The sequence below is a fragment of the Rhamphochromis longiceps genome, linkage group LG22 (assembly GCF_057381845.1).
Source record: "Rhamphochromis longiceps isolate RC_006_pf linkage group LG22, R_longiceps_female_GT1.1, whole genome shotgun sequence".
In the NCBI taxonomy this organism is placed as follows: domain Eukaryota; kingdom Metazoa; phylum Chordata; class Actinopteri; order Cichliformes; family Cichlidae; genus Rhamphochromis; species Rhamphochromis longiceps.
The window spans coordinates 23,669,749-23,685,073 of NC_140577.1; the positions used below are offsets into that span (position 1 = coordinate 23,669,749).

At 43.6% G+C, this 15,325-nt stretch overlaps 1 long non-coding RNA gene across 2 annotated transcripts; it reads left to right on the forward strand.

Moving 5' to 3' along the window:
* Nucleotides 1–1,209: 1,209 nt before the first annotated feature.
* On the forward strand, nucleotides 1,210–9,520 carry LOC146644103 (uncharacterized). Of its 2 annotated transcripts, none has more exons than XR_014909346.1 (5): nucleotides 1,210–1,440; nucleotides 1,531–1,684; nucleotides 2,211–2,457; nucleotides 5,286–6,097; nucleotides 6,177–9,520. It is a non-coding gene; the product is annotated as an uncharacterized LOC146644103 (long non-coding RNA). The 2 variants fall into 2 exon arrangements; XR_014909347.1 differs by having other exon boundaries at nucleotides 1,531–1,672.
* Nucleotides 9,521–15,325: the final 5,805 nt, after the last annotated feature.

Genomic DNA, 15,325 nt, shown 5'->3' on the forward strand with positions numbered 1-15,325 from the left:
AATAAATATTTGGAAAAGAAACATGTGTAGTTGTAGCAGCAAACAGTGTGTTAAGTGGATGCGTTGTACAGGGAGATGGCCACAGGCAGGAATGATTTCCTGTGTCGTTCAGTGGTGCTTTTCGGTAATCTCAGTCTCTCACTGAACGAGCTCCTGTGACTGACCAACATGTCATGGAGTGGGTGGGAGGTGTTATCCAACATTGTCTTTATCTTGGACAGCATCCGCCTCTCCGACACCACCTTGAGGGAGTCCAGCTCCATCCCCACAACATTGCTGGCCTTACGGATCAGTTTATTAAGTCTGTTGGCATCTGCGACCCTCAGCCTGCTCCCCCAGCATGCAACAGCATAGAGGATCGCACTGGCCACCACAGACTCATAGAAAATCCTCAGCATTTTCTGGCAGATGTTGAAGGACCTCAGTCGCCTCAAAAAATAGAGACGACTCTGGCCCTTCCTGTAAAGTGCTGTGAGGAAATGCTTGTAGTTTCTAGTGCAGCATTCAAATGAAATTAAATTATCTATAAAAAAAAACTAAAAATTAGCTGGTCTCCTTATGTGGAGCCCAAATGCAGAGCTAAAAACTGGACAGAAACAGCTCTGTGTGAATAACAGAAGAAACATGGAGTGATAACGTAAAAAAGTGTCTAAAGCCTGAATATGAACATTAACAGTACTTGGAATATAGTGCAAGCAACTTCAGTTTAGTTCTATATTGCATATCTAAAGCAAATGCTATTAATGGAAACAGATGTCATTATTTAGTCCAACATTGTTCTACATGTAAAGTTCAGCTCATTAGCAGATCTACACTCTCACTGTTATATTTCTGTTTCACTGCACTAACAGTAACCTGTTAGCTTTAGCAGAAATGTACACACACACTGACACAAGCACACATTTTACACCTATAGAATGCAGCAAATATTAGTGAGTTGGTTGGCGAATAACTAGTGGAGAGACAGATGATTCCCTCTGGAGCTTGCTGATGATCAGCAGAGCTAAATTGTCACATTGTTGCTGTTGTATCACTGTAATAATCTTTTTTTCTGGTGCAAATATTAATAAAGTTAATATAAGTTAATGAAGCAACGCGTTTTTACGATTCTGCATTATGCTATTAGGTCATGCATGAATCCTATTTTGTTTAGGACTACATCTTTGTTTCACATCCCATGATAACGATTGATTTGTCGTTGTAACTCTTCTCCTCAACGAACATTTTTTTAGCTGCTCCCTTATTTCCCAAGGGGTCACCAGAGTGGATGGATCCGCATATTTGACTTGGCACAATTGAATGCCCTTCATCAAACATTTATCCAGGCTTGGGACCAGCACTGGGAGTAGCTTTTGAGTTTCTCAGGCTGTGTTTGTGTCTTTGCGGTTTTAAAGAGACACATATAGGGGACAGATTCATCACGACGCCATGGAGTCACAAGTAATTTTTTTCCTTTTACTTCTCCAAAATTATTCCTTAATGTACGGTAACATTGGCCTATTTTTCTGCCCTGTCTCCCACCCCTCACAGTCTCTGAACCTGGTTCTGAAGGAGGTTTCTTCTTGCTAAAAGCCTCTTTCACCATGACAGCTGGGATAGGCTCAAGCCCATCTGCAACGCTGAATATCATAAGTGAAAAAAAATGGATGGATGGATGGAAGTATCTACAGTGGTAAACTATATTGTAAATAATTACGTTGTTATGAATTTCACCCACAGTTAAACTATTTTCTAACTTTTCATCTCAGACTTCTTTTGCTCTCAAGGCAGCAGATAAAAAATGTGAAGTAAATAAGTCATAATCAGGTTGAACCTCACAAACTGTCATTTGTAACGTGGCAAAACGGTTCAAAAAATGACTGGTATGAGAAAAGCAGCCTGGTCCTTAATGCCAATAAAACAAAGAATTTGATCATAGACTTCATGAGACTTACTTTGTCCAATTACCTGACATGGCCCTTCAAAACCTCAAGCCGTTTTTCCCAAACATAAAACAGGGCTTATACTCCTCTTCAAAATCACAATACACTTGAAGTAATGTCATCTGCTGAAATCATGGACTGCCACTTCCTGTGTTGTGACAAGTGAAATGACACAATTTCACAATTTTCATATCACTTTCATAGCAAAAGCAGCCCCAGTGTGATGGATGTTGTTGTTGTTGGTGTTAAACTGTGACTAAATTCTAAAGTCTGTTTCTTTCCTCTCAGCGTTGACCTGCCAGCAGGCGTTAAATCTTGCGGTGGCTTCAGAGATGTCCTTTACGCAACCTGCACAGGCTGAACAGTTAGTCCCTGGAGGCTGGCTCTTCTCCAGATCCTGCAAGTATCCCGGTGCAGTCCCAAGGCAGGCGACCTTGAGCAATGTCACTAAATGTTTGAGAATGAACGACAAGAAGCCCGTGGCAATCAGTAAAGAAAAAGAGCGCTTCAAGATCATTGGAGGACAAAACAAGAGGCATTAAATACTCATCACACTTCTTTTGGATTTGCACAGTATACTGTATCTGTACATTTATAATAGGCAGTGTATAATTTCTTCAATTGGTGGTAGATTTCTACAAAAACAGGTGTCACGTCTTCAGTTTAAAGAACTGGCACTAGGTTTATATTAGTATTTAGATAAAGGAATGCTTTAATATAACGCTGTGGTGGGGCGTGGTCTGCGGTGCCGTGCAGGGAGGGCGGACGCACCTGCACGGCATCCTTAATCACGCCCGCCTAGTTAAAAACACGGGGACTGAGGGGTTTGGGGGTGTTGTGGTGTGGTGAGATGTAAATAAAGATGACTCTGAACGTTGCTCCGTGGTCCCGCCGTGTCTTATTCACGCCACATTGGTGCCGAAACCCAGGAGGCAGCACGGCGGGTCCATATCGGAGCCAGGGAATGGAGGAGCTGGCCCAGAGGGTGGCCGAAATGGCGGCCGCCCAGCGGGAGCAGGCGGCGGAGGTGCGTCGCCAGCAGGAAGAGCTGCAGGACCAGTCCGAGCGGCACCTGGAAAGGATTGGGGAGCTGGCGGCGCTGCTCTGGGCCTGGGCGCCACCCCCACAGGTGTGTCCCGAGGACAGTGAAGCGGTGGAGGAGCCGCGTGAGGCACCTCAGCAGCCGGAGGTGGCAGACGAGGCGCGCGGGGATCTGCGCCTGCCGGAGGAGGGGGAACAGCCAGGTGAAGGGCTGCTCCTGCCGGGAGTGGTGGATGATAGTGATGGGTCGTTCGCGAACGAAATGGCTCTTAGAGCCGGCTCTTTGACGTGAACGACGAGAGCCGGCTCCTTATCGCGAGCCGTGACGGCTCGTGTTTTTTTTTTTTTTTTTTCTCTCAACCTCTGTCTCGCACTTTTTTCCCGCTTCACTCTGCACGCGAGCCTTGTGCTTTACGCTGGGCAGAGGGGGGAGGGGCGGTAGTTACACTCAGTAGCACAGGAACAGAGCCAGAAGGAGAGAGAGAGAAAGAGAGCCAGGGACAACAACTTCACATTAGAAAGGTATAGTAATCATCCACAACTATTTTCGGTTGCAGATGATAAAGGATTCAGAAAGTGCGGATTCATGCGGGCCCATATGACAGAGAATGTGCATGTTCTTTTTGTTTTCATATTATAATTTATATTTAATTGTGTTTTTCAGTGTTTTGTGTTGTTTTCACTTTAAATTTGTAAAAGGAAACAGCTGAAAATTTAAATAGTTAAAAGTTGAAATGTGAATAGTTGATTTTTGTATTATATGATTTATTTATTACATTTTATGTGGCGTGAATAAATAAAAGTATATTTACAGTGGTCCCTAGAGACAAAGCACATACAAACTTCAAATCACGTACGAACTCTGAAGCATGTACAAACTCCAAAACACGTACAAACTCCAAAACACGTAAAAACACGTACAAACTCCAAAACACGTAAAAACTCCAAAACATGTAAAAACATGTACAAACTCCGAAGCACGTAAAAACTCAGAAGCACATAAAAACTCAAAACACGTACAAAACACAACAGAAGTGCTCCAGGATGCTGGGCGCAGTGTTGAGCTTTTGTTATCTTGTGGCTACACAATCCAGCAAGTACCAACGACCGGATTTGGTGTGTGATAGTAACAGGTAGATGAACTTTTTTTTAAATTATTTGAATATATTTGAGTGCCTGTGTATAAATACACAAACAATACACACATGCTTTCAATTGTGTAATTTAAGTGATCTAGTAGCTCTGCTTTGGAAGTTCAGTTCATGCTAGAAATGTGTTTTGGAGTTTGTACGTGTTTTGTCTCTAGGGGCCACCGCATATATATTTATATATAAACATATATAAATAAAACCACTTTTTTACGTTAGTAATTCCTTTTGTGCATAATTTTATATTATTGTGAATAATAAATTAATTAAAGCAACAAAACAACCTGAAGAGCCGGTTCGGAGCCGAAAGAGCCGGCTCTTTTTAGTGAGCCGAGCCGAAAGAGCCGGATCTCTAAAAAGAGCCGGAAATCCCATCACTAGTGGATGAGCCGCTCCAACCGGAGGCGGCAGACGAGGTGCGCGAGGGTCTGCGCCGGTTGGAGAAAGAGGAGCTGCACGAGGGGCTGCTCGAGCCGGGAGTGGCGGCGGAGGGAGCAGTAGTGACGGAGGAGTCGCGCTATGGGCTGCTCCAGCAGGGAGCGACAGCGGTGACGGAGGGGCCGCGCAAGGAGCTGGAGGTCCCAGTGCCAGGGGAGCTTGCTCGAGTGGAACTGGCGAGCGAGGCGGGCGCCACGCTTGAGATCGCCGTGCTCGCCAGACCGGCCTCACCACCACCAGAGGCCTGTACACGCCACACCTCTGCCCAGCCACCTGTGAGCTGGGGCTCACGCTTGTGCCGGCCGCGCCGGGTGCACCTGTCACGTGTCCGACTTCCGAACCAGCTTTGCCTGCGCCGCTGGATTCGCGGGCGGCCGCCTGAACTCGCACCTCCCCGTCGCTTGGCCGGGGCCTGGGGGTGCCAGCTGTCCGGGCTGATTCCCTCTCCCACTGGTGGTGGGGGAGTAGGTTCGGCCGGATGGCTCCCCGGCCTCAATCGGGCGATGGGGGTATGTGGTGGGGCGTGGTCTGCGGTGCCGTGCAGGGAGGGCGGACGCACCTGCACGGCATCCTTAATCACGCCCGCCTAGTTAAAAACACGGGGACTGAGGGGTTTGGGGGTGTTGTGGTGTGGTGAGATGTAAATAAAGATGACTCTGAACGTTGCTCCGTGGTCCCGCCGTGTCTTATTCACGCCACAAACGCAAATTAACACCTGTGAATTTCTTCCTTTTAGTCGCCGAACTGTAAAGGTCTCCAGTAATGTCAGTGGGCCACACAATCAAGTAAAAGATGGCATCCTGTTTGTTCACACTATGTGTCAACAGCCACCACGTAGATCTCAAAAGTGCTCACAGTGAGTGTAAACACCAAGCTCCCGGTTACTTTTATCCAGTGACAATTCCAATAAAAATGCTTTCAAAGAAGAAAACACTGAGATGTTTTCTCAGGGTTGACATAAAGTAGAGTGAGAAAGGCAGTATTGGTACAGTACTGTGTAAAAGGCTTGAGTCATTTCTTTATATTTTGCTAGGAAAATGGAAAATAGATGTTGCAATTCATTGAAATGTACAAGTGAATACAGTAAATAAGGTAAAAACAGTTCTATCAAGCTTAAAAAGTAATTTTTTGTAGGAACACCTTTATTCTTCAGCACAGCCTGAACTCTCTTAGAGAAGCTTTCTTCTTCTGGATGTCAGCTGCCTTTTGTTCTGTTCTCTGTCAAGACAGTCCCACGCTGGTTCAGTAATGTTAAGGTCACCAGTGATGCTTGTGCTGTATTGGCAATATGTTTCTGATCGTTGTAATGCTTAAAAAATAAGCTTGTCATGGTCCCCGTGCCTGCTCGGCTGGCCCTGTGTGGCTACATGTTATGTTTTGTCTATTCTCTCTCTCCTCTCTCTCTGCTCGCTGCCTGGGCGGAGCTCATTGTGAGCTCCCGGCCTCCACCACCTGTAGGCAATCACCTGTGGCTCCTCACCTTGTTTGCTCCCGCTACTTAAGGCAGTGACTGAGAGCACCTCGCCGCTGGACTATTGAGTAACGCTCGTCAGTGCTACTTTAGCCTCAGCCAGTTTTGAGCTCTGTCCGTGAAAGTTCCGTGCTAACTCTTGTTCTCTGTATGCAGATTTCTCGTGCTTGGTTTGGGGACTCTGGACGCTTTTCCCGACTCCTCTCTGCATCCCTGGGAACCCTGGCCCCCTTCTCCTTCACCTGTATATAGTGCACCTGGAGTGTGTAAATAAACCTGTTTTTCTGAGATTTCAGTCTGCGCCGAGTCCTCCCTGCTCCTCCGTGACAAAGCTGTTTTCAATCAGATGCTTTCCAGATGGTATTGCATGGTGGTTTATAATCTGATGGTAGTTCTCTGCATTCATAATTTCATCAGTTTTGACAAGATCCTCAGCAACATTGACTGAAATGGAGCCCAAACCATGACAGAGCCTCCACCGTGTTTTACAGATGGCTATTGAGACTCACTGTTGCTTTCCTGACCCCTCCATACACGATTTCAACAAAAAATTTAAAAATTATTACTGATTTACAGTCCACACAGTGTTGTGTATTTTGGCATACCTCAGCTTTTTCTCCCAATTTCCCCTCCTTAAGAATGACTGCTTGACAGCCACCCTGACAGAAACCCCTCTGATGAGGCTTCAGTGGACAGTAGATGGATCTCTAAGGTCCTGTGTCAGATCTTTGATGGATCCCCCCCATTCCCTAAGGACTCTCAGATATTGTTCATCTGCTGTAAATTGTTTTATAGGACTGCCACTTCTTTTGTCCTCCACTTGTCCAGCTTGCTCAGATTTTTTTAAGGACGCTGCACACCGACCTTGTTAGTACAAAATGTTGTATTTTATCTCTGTCAAACTTTGTTATCTGGCATTTTTCACAGATTCATGAACAAATGATTTGCTTTTGCATCAAACTCCTAATGCAATTGCTAAGTTGTCTCTTACATACAGATTCAAACATGCAGATTAACAAACATTCCTCTGGCTTCAACTAATTACAACCAGGACCTGACTTTATCTCATCTCTGTCAGTTTAAATGAATTTTATTTGTACACCATCAAATCACAACAGTAGCATCAGGATGCTTTATATTGTAAAGTTAAAGACAATAATAGTGTGAAAACCCCCACCACTCCGCCCCAAAGAGCACTTGGCGACTCAGGAAAGAAAAAACTCCCTTTTAACAGGAAGAAATTTCCAAACCAGGCTCAGGGAGGGCAGCCATTTGCTGCAAACAGTTGGAGTTGATCATAGAATGAGATGGGACAAGAGACCGACTGTGGAGAGAGCCAGAGATTAACAATAAATGATTAAATGCAAAGCAGTGTGTGAATTTGAATTCTTGATTGGTGTTGTGGACCAGTGTGTAATGGCATGGTCACGTTGAACATAAGAGTCTAAGATGATTATCAAGACCTTGTGGTTTTAAGAAAAACAACAATTCAACTAGTATTATGAACATAAAATTTAGCTGAATGTGAAAGAATGCCGCTGTTCCTGAAAGGGCATGCATTTAGTCGTGCTGTTGGTAATTAGTGTGGTGGTGGACAGGTTTGAAAAACTGCCTGTGAGTATGTGCCCACATGCTCAGTTGTAGATTTTCCTCAATCATTCAAATTAACCAATGCAGATGAATGGATGGCAAAGGAATGATGAAAATAATGAAAAGAATTTGTCAAGTCGTCAAGGCCAAACAGAAAAGAAACCACTAAGAAAAAAAGCTAAGCTGCAAAACATAAAATAACAACAATGACAAAGACTCCATGGCTGAAAGGTGATTTGAAGCGAGCCCCTGCCAAGCTCCCTTTAACCTCACAGGAAGGTTTAAAACTGTACAAAAGAAAAGTCAGCTTTACAAGTCTCAAGACACCTGTTTAAAACCATGACAAACAAGCCTAATCAAAGTGTCCACACAGCACAGCGCCTGATAGCCAAATTGGAAGGAGCGCATGGCTGTACAGCCCCACTAACTAGCAGATGCTGTTCAGCTGTGGCATTCATGGCCACAACATCACAACTTCACCAGTGTTTTGTTGCTGTTGTCTCTTCTCTTTCCTCTTTGTGCGCCATTGTACTTGTGTTTTTTTTTTAACTAATACACAACTTTGCAAAAAACACAGGACTCACCTTTGTGTTGACTCAGTAACATAATTAGATGAGTCCATTGTTAATTCTTGATGCGGATTGCACATCTTGTGTACTCCGATCCGCTTTTGCAGTTGAGAGAATGTATATGGAAAAAATATGAATGAGGCATCCATAAAATATGTACTTATTCATGGAGACTAGGGGATATTTAAGACATTTCTAATTAAATTCAGCAGATCCGAGGTGTTTTGCGAGAAATCCCCGTAGCCTGGGCCCATTTCAGTGATTGTAATGGAAGAAAAGCAGAAGAGAGTGATTATAAAGTAGCAAAATAAATTGCTTTGCATGGTTGCCTCTAGTGGTGTATCAGACCCTTTATGACCCTTTGCAGTATCTTGTTGGCCTTAGTGATTTCTCTACAATAACTTGTGGAGAGTATTAATTTAATTTTTGTCCTCGGATCGCGTGTCATCACTATGATTCTCCACTCCATTGCTAAAGAAAATAATTTTGTCATCATATACACTGCTATAGACTGATAAAAATAACACTTGACAGCACATCAGATCTCAAACTACTGCGTTTCTTTTGATGGAAATGCAAATTATCAACCTAAAGACAGATCAACTCAAAGACACCCTAAAAATCAAAGTGAAAAAATGATGGGGCAGCTAGTCCATTTTTCAGAAATTTCATTGTAGCAACTCAAAATGAACTTAGTCTGTATGGCTCCCACATGCCTGTACACATGCTTACCTGTCAATATCAGGGCATGTTCCTAATGAGATGGGGGATCCTTGGGGATCACTGAGCTCTTGGACAGTCTGAGGTGCAACCTGGCAGTGTCAGATGAAGCGAAGCATAATGTCCCAGAGGTGTTCTATTGGATTTAGGTCAGGCAAACGTGGGGGACAGACAGTGGTATCGATTATTTCATCCTCCGGGAACTGCCTGTGTACTCATATGAGGTCAGGCATTATTGTGCACCAGGAGGAACCCAGGACCCACTGCACCATCTTAGGCTCTGACAGTGCAGCATTTCATCCCAACACCTAGTGGGCAGTGCTAATCCTGTTCCTCCTTGATAAAGGCACAGATGCTGATCCTGCTGATGGGTTAAGGGCCTTCTACGGCGGTGTCCAGTTCTCCTAAAGGCACTGGTTGTCTCTGGTAATGTCCTCTATGCTCTTGAGACTGTGACTTTTGAGTTCTTGACTTTATTTTAATAACCACGTTGTAAAATATTGTTTTCCCTCCTCCAAGTACTCATGTTCGTCTATGCATTTTTTATGACACACTACATGTTTTTTTAAGCGTGTACACAGCACGCTCATACATAAATCTGTAAAGCAAAGTGAAGACACACGGTGGGGTTTCCTCTCTGTCCAATACTTCAATGGTGAAGCTGAGCAGAGGGGAAATCTTTTTCTTTTGGTTCCATGAGTAAGTTTATACATGTCCTTGTTTTCTTATTCTGCTTGAGTAAAAAGAAAAGAAAAAAAGGGAACTTTGTATTTCTATTCTGTTTTAGACATGCCGGTATATTTAGCTTTCAGCTTGATTTCCCCAACAAATGTTCAAAATGAACCAAAATTGCTTTCCTATTCTCTTTCTCTGTTGGTGCTTTGATTCATGCTGCATCTGATTTTACAATTTTTATATAGTAACTTACTAAGAGACAGTTTAATGCAGGGATGTTAAACTCATTTTACATAATGGGACGCATACTTTGACCCTAAGTGGGCCGGACCAGTAAAAGTCCTCTTTAAAAAAGTTTAACCTACACATTTACTCCCTGAGAATGATAGTGAAGTTTGATTGGCCATGGCGGAGTTCTTTATCAATCAGAAGGATCTGCAAACCTTATTCAAATACAATTAAAAGACCAAAATTTAAGCCTTCCTTCTTATATTCCAAAGCAGTCTACTGGGCCAGATTGGAGTCTTTGCATGGCCAATTCTGGCCCCCGGGTCTTATGTTTGACACCTCTGATTTAATGTGTTTACAGTATTCTCGCGTGACTGAAGCCACATCAACAGAGCTAAGCACTTGATTTCCCCGCTGCCTTTAAACTGTGATTACACGTCTCTCTCTTTGCTCTTCTGGCGCTGGTGTCTAAATGTAGATGACAGATTGAGTCCAGTATGAAAAACTACAGAGAGACTCTGGTCTTTTGTGGTTACATGACATTCGAGCATAGAGATATTTAAAAGTTAAAAAAAAGTAAACCTGAAATTCTGTAGTTTTGTGTTATTTTCTGTCTCCCCCCCCCCATCTTAAACTGAGAGGCTTTATGGAGACGTGCCGCGGCGTTCTAGTGACGGTTGTGAGTAAGAAGAGTAGGTATTGTATGTCGAAAGACACGTCAGAGAGTGGTGGAGAAAATGCAATCAACTACACACTCTGTGCTGGAAAAGCTCCGAGCCATCTGCCTTTGTGGGAAGCCGGTTGAATAAACACAACAACATCAAACCCAAAGGCTGCTGGAAAGGCTGCTTTGTTCAGCTCCTCAGGTATTTCTAAAAATCAAACGATCAGTCATTCCACTTCAATCACCGTCTGCCACCGGTCAGCCCCGAAGTGAATGAGGCAGCAGCACACCTACTCAAATCCCACACAAGTATGAGTGAAGACCTTTCCACACTACTTGAGCACTAACAGAAATTTTCCCACAGCGCAAACTTAGCGTTTCCCTTATTTCTTTTGTTTATCTGCACACGGATCAGCGCTTCTTCCCTGCTCTCTGTAAATCTTTTCACCACAATCACTTGGCTGTGTTAGTACTGCAGGATATGTGGTTTTCCTTCAGAAGAGGGGATTGGCTGAGAGTGGAAGCCAGCCCCTTGGGATTTTTGAAGACAGGCAGGTAAGACCTAGATCATTCTTCCTGTCTGTATAGGGCTAACTGATGCACTCGGAGTCAAAGCAAATGTGTTACAGTTCAGGTTCTAGTGGCCACTTGTCCTTTTGGATCCTTTGTATTCATAAAGAGATGCATTTGGAGAATGAGAAATGAGGTAGCAGATCCATTAAATCGAGAGGAATGACCTTGCTACTAATAAAAGTCAGTTTAACTTCCGTACCATTAATGCAATAATGCATACAGTGTGTTACTGTCCTCGTGAAATTATTGCAAGCACTTTTGGACTTTGCTTCACAGTGCCTTGAGAAATCTGATGATATTTTGCTTTCCCAGATTTCTCTTGTGATCATCGTGATCATGATCGCAAGGCGTCGACACCTTTCTGTGATATAAATATATTGTAATTAAAGCTAGTGGCCAGCCACTGCATCATAACATGCTAAGAGTGACATGCAGGCCTGAGGGATGGAGTTTTTGGCTGTGTCAGCATCTGTCTATAAAAACTAAAGCACATTTACAATCAGCCGGCTGGTTGAAAGTTATTATCCAAGGAGATGATAACCTGGTCGCTGACTTTACAAGAGCTTATATGATGTCTCAAATTATCTGTGAAAGTAGGAGAGCAAGTTGTGAAGTTTCACTTGCACATCACGTATTATTGCAACCTTAGATGCACTCCACCCTCAAGTCTTCCTTTGTTTTCTTTGTATTATTGTAAAGTCTTTACCTTACAGTATAAAGCACCTTGAGGCAGCTGTTGCTGTGATTTGGCGCTGTATAAATAAAACTGAACTGAATTGAATATGTGCATTTCTGATCATCCACACACCCCCAAATCTTCCTTTTTATGGAGACTGAAATACAACCCCAGATCCAAAAGAACTGTCCATAGAATGTAAATAACAAAGGAATACAAGAATATGCAAATCTCATAAATGCATATTTTATCCACAGCAGAACACAGTAAACAAATCAAAATGTCTAAGCTGAGAAAATGTAGAATTTTAAGAAAAAATATTATCTTATTTTGAATTTGCTATATAGGACAGAGCCATGTACAACTGCATCGAATCTTTTTTTCTTTTTCTTTTTTTTTTAAATGTCTGGGAACTGAGGAGAGCGGCTGCTGGACTTCTGGGAGAGGAATGTTGTGCTATTCTTATGTTAGGATTCTAGCTCATCAGCAGAGTTGAGGGATGTCTCCTGAAGTCCACTGTCATCTCTACAGTTTTAAGAGTGTTCAGCTCCAGATTGTGCATGCAAGAACTTCCCTGAAAAAGTATCATCTCCATGGGAGGACACTGCTCAAAAGCTTGTATATACTTTTCACTGTTAATGGGGCTTTTCAGATGTGGAGGCAGTCACTGCCATAATCACGGGTCCACCCCATACTCTCAGAGATGCAGGCTTTTGAACTGAGTGCTCATGGTCTGTGTTTAGTGTGGAGAACATGTAGAACCACCTTATGTTTTCTTAAAACTATAAAAAAAATTTCAGTTGAAACATTCGATATATTTTCTGTTCTGTGAATAAGTTAAGAAGCAAATGCAGTGCAGCTCACTACATTTTTAAATTTAATTTTTACACAGGGCCATTTTTTTTAAATTGGGTTTGTATACCTTTCTGTTTGGAAATAAAAGATAAAATATTGCCTTCGGCATGCAATATAAGCCCTATGGAGTCTTCATGGGCCATAATACAGTATGTCTATACACATAATATAGTCATACTGTACTATGTGTATTATAGATACACATAATATGTGTAACTATAATGCTATTAAAAGAAGAGTCACACAAAGTGTCACTGCTGTAAGTGATGCAAATATGATGAGATGAGATAGCCTTTATTTGTCAGTTGCAGGTCTTTTGCCCACAACCGAGATGACAGACCTTGCCGACCGTACATACAATACACAAACATCACATTGGGGAGACAGGTCAGGCTAGGTAGCGAGGAAAAAAACATCGAAATGTGTAACACAAAAGGATAATACAGGAATGCACAGATATCAACGCACCATAGCACAATAAACACAGACAAGCAACATGGGAAAGAGTTCCAGTGTGTACATCTGATCTGGGACCGCTGCAATCTTCGACTGCGCCTCCAACTGACCCGATGTCCACATCAGAGGGGAGGTAAGCGTTGGAGGTGGCGTTGGATCCGAGGTAGGGAGGGTGATGCGTCAGTGAGTGCTTATCAGTATCAGTATATGTATGTGTGTCCATAGTTCAGCTGAGACAGTGTCCTTCGCCCTGCCAGGCTAAGTAAACAGTCACCAGCCAACCCAGGTGGCCTATGCTTGGAATGGGAAGGAACAGACTCAACACAGTCGTTATCAGGGAGTTTTTGTTCGACTCCAGCCTTGAGCCCACAGCTGGCGCTGAAGGGGTAGCCGGATTATGATGGTAATTTTTCTTTTGCAGCAACTCATGAGAATTTCAAGCTGTTCTTTAACACTCCGACACTGGCCTCTCAATCTCCCGTTGGATAGCCGCGAGTTTCTCCATGATGTTATTAACCTTCAGTTCCGTGGTCTTGTCATTCTTTTGCTCAAAGAGCAGATTCTGAGACCTCACGACCGCAGTCAGCTGTTCCAAGATGTAATCCAACTTCCGCTCAGAGGTGTTGTTCTGAGTGGACTTTTCCTTGATGTAATCCAATGTACGCTCAGAGGTCTTATTCCGAGTATTCACTGCTGCCGTAGGCGCCTCCAAGCTCTTAACCATGCTGCACTCAGTGAGCCTTTTCTGAGAAGTCGCGCCTCGCTCGTCCCAACTGTGTTGCTAAACACGAGTCCAACATCATCATCAAGTTTGCGGATGACACAACCATCATAGGCCTCATCACAGGCAATGATGAGACGGCCTATAGAGAGGAGGTGATGGCACTGTACGAGTGGTGTCTGGAAAATAACCTGACTCTCAACATCAGCAAAACTAGAGAGATGATAGTGGACTACCGGAAACGACCAGTCAGAGAACACCAGCCCATCCATATCAACGGTGTCAAGGTCGAAAGGGTCAGCAGCTTCAAGTTCCTTGGAGTCAACATCACAGAGGACTTCTCCTGGACCCTTCACACAGACACTGCTATCAGGAAAGCTCGCCAGCGGCTTTATTTCCTGAGGAGGCTGAGGAAGTTTGGCATGAACGCCAACATCACCTCAAATTTTTACAGGTGTGCAATTGAGAGCTTGCTGACGAGCTGCATCACAGTTTGGTACGGAAGCTGCTCGGCAAGCTGCCGTAAATCACTACAGAGGGTTGTGAAGGCAGCAGAGCACATCACTGGCACGAGGCTTCCTGCCATTCAGGACATTTATCTCCAGCGATGAATCCGTAAAGCACACAGCATCATCAAGGACCACAGCCACCCAGCACATCAGCTCTTCTCCTTGTTACCATCTGGCAGACGTTACAGGAGTCTGTCTGCTCGGACTCAAAAACAGTTTTTACCACCAAGCCATATGACACCTCAACCACAACACTTAAACACACACAACACAGCACTCAGAAGCTACCTGCAGCTTCACAAGTACTCTGTTTAATCTGCACTGGTCACTCCAGTTTATTGTCATTGATATTTATATTTAAAAAGTGCAATACTGTAATTTTCTGCTGCTCATTCCTGTGCAATATCCCATCTGCCCTCCCATCATATTTCTTTTCAAGATTTTCTTATTTAATCACTAGTGTACATATATTTATATTTATAGATACATATATATTTAGTCATCTTTTCTCTTTTACCACGTCTCTCTAATATTTTGCTCCTTAGTATTTTTCTATTTTTTTTATTACTTTATTTTATTTATTTTATTATATTTTCTTCTACTGTACCATGCTGCTGAGTGACTGCTGCTCGTCAAACACATTTCATTGCAATGTTGACCCTGTGCTAACTTGCATATGACAAATAAAACTGAAAACTGAAACTGAAAACATCGTTTCAATCCCAGCGGGCAGCCTTGGGGGGGTTTGAACAGCCGGTTCCGCTTTCTTAATTCTCCGATGAGCCAGGGCCAAGCCAGCTCCGATCAGCAAGAACCCTGTTATCATGGTTCCGAATAGGTTGATATCTTCAGCATCCTCGATCGACAGTCCCGCCAGGCACACGATCCTCCATGTCTGCCACCACTCCATCGTGTATCCGGCAGGGAAAGTCCCTCCAGGGCACTCGAGCTCTCCCGAGCCCAGACTTCTCATTGAGAAAAGGGTGTCAATAGCATTCAGAGACCAGTTGATCAAATCCATAATTCTCTTTAGGTTTTAGAAACAGACTGTGAGAGAGTGTTCCAGGGA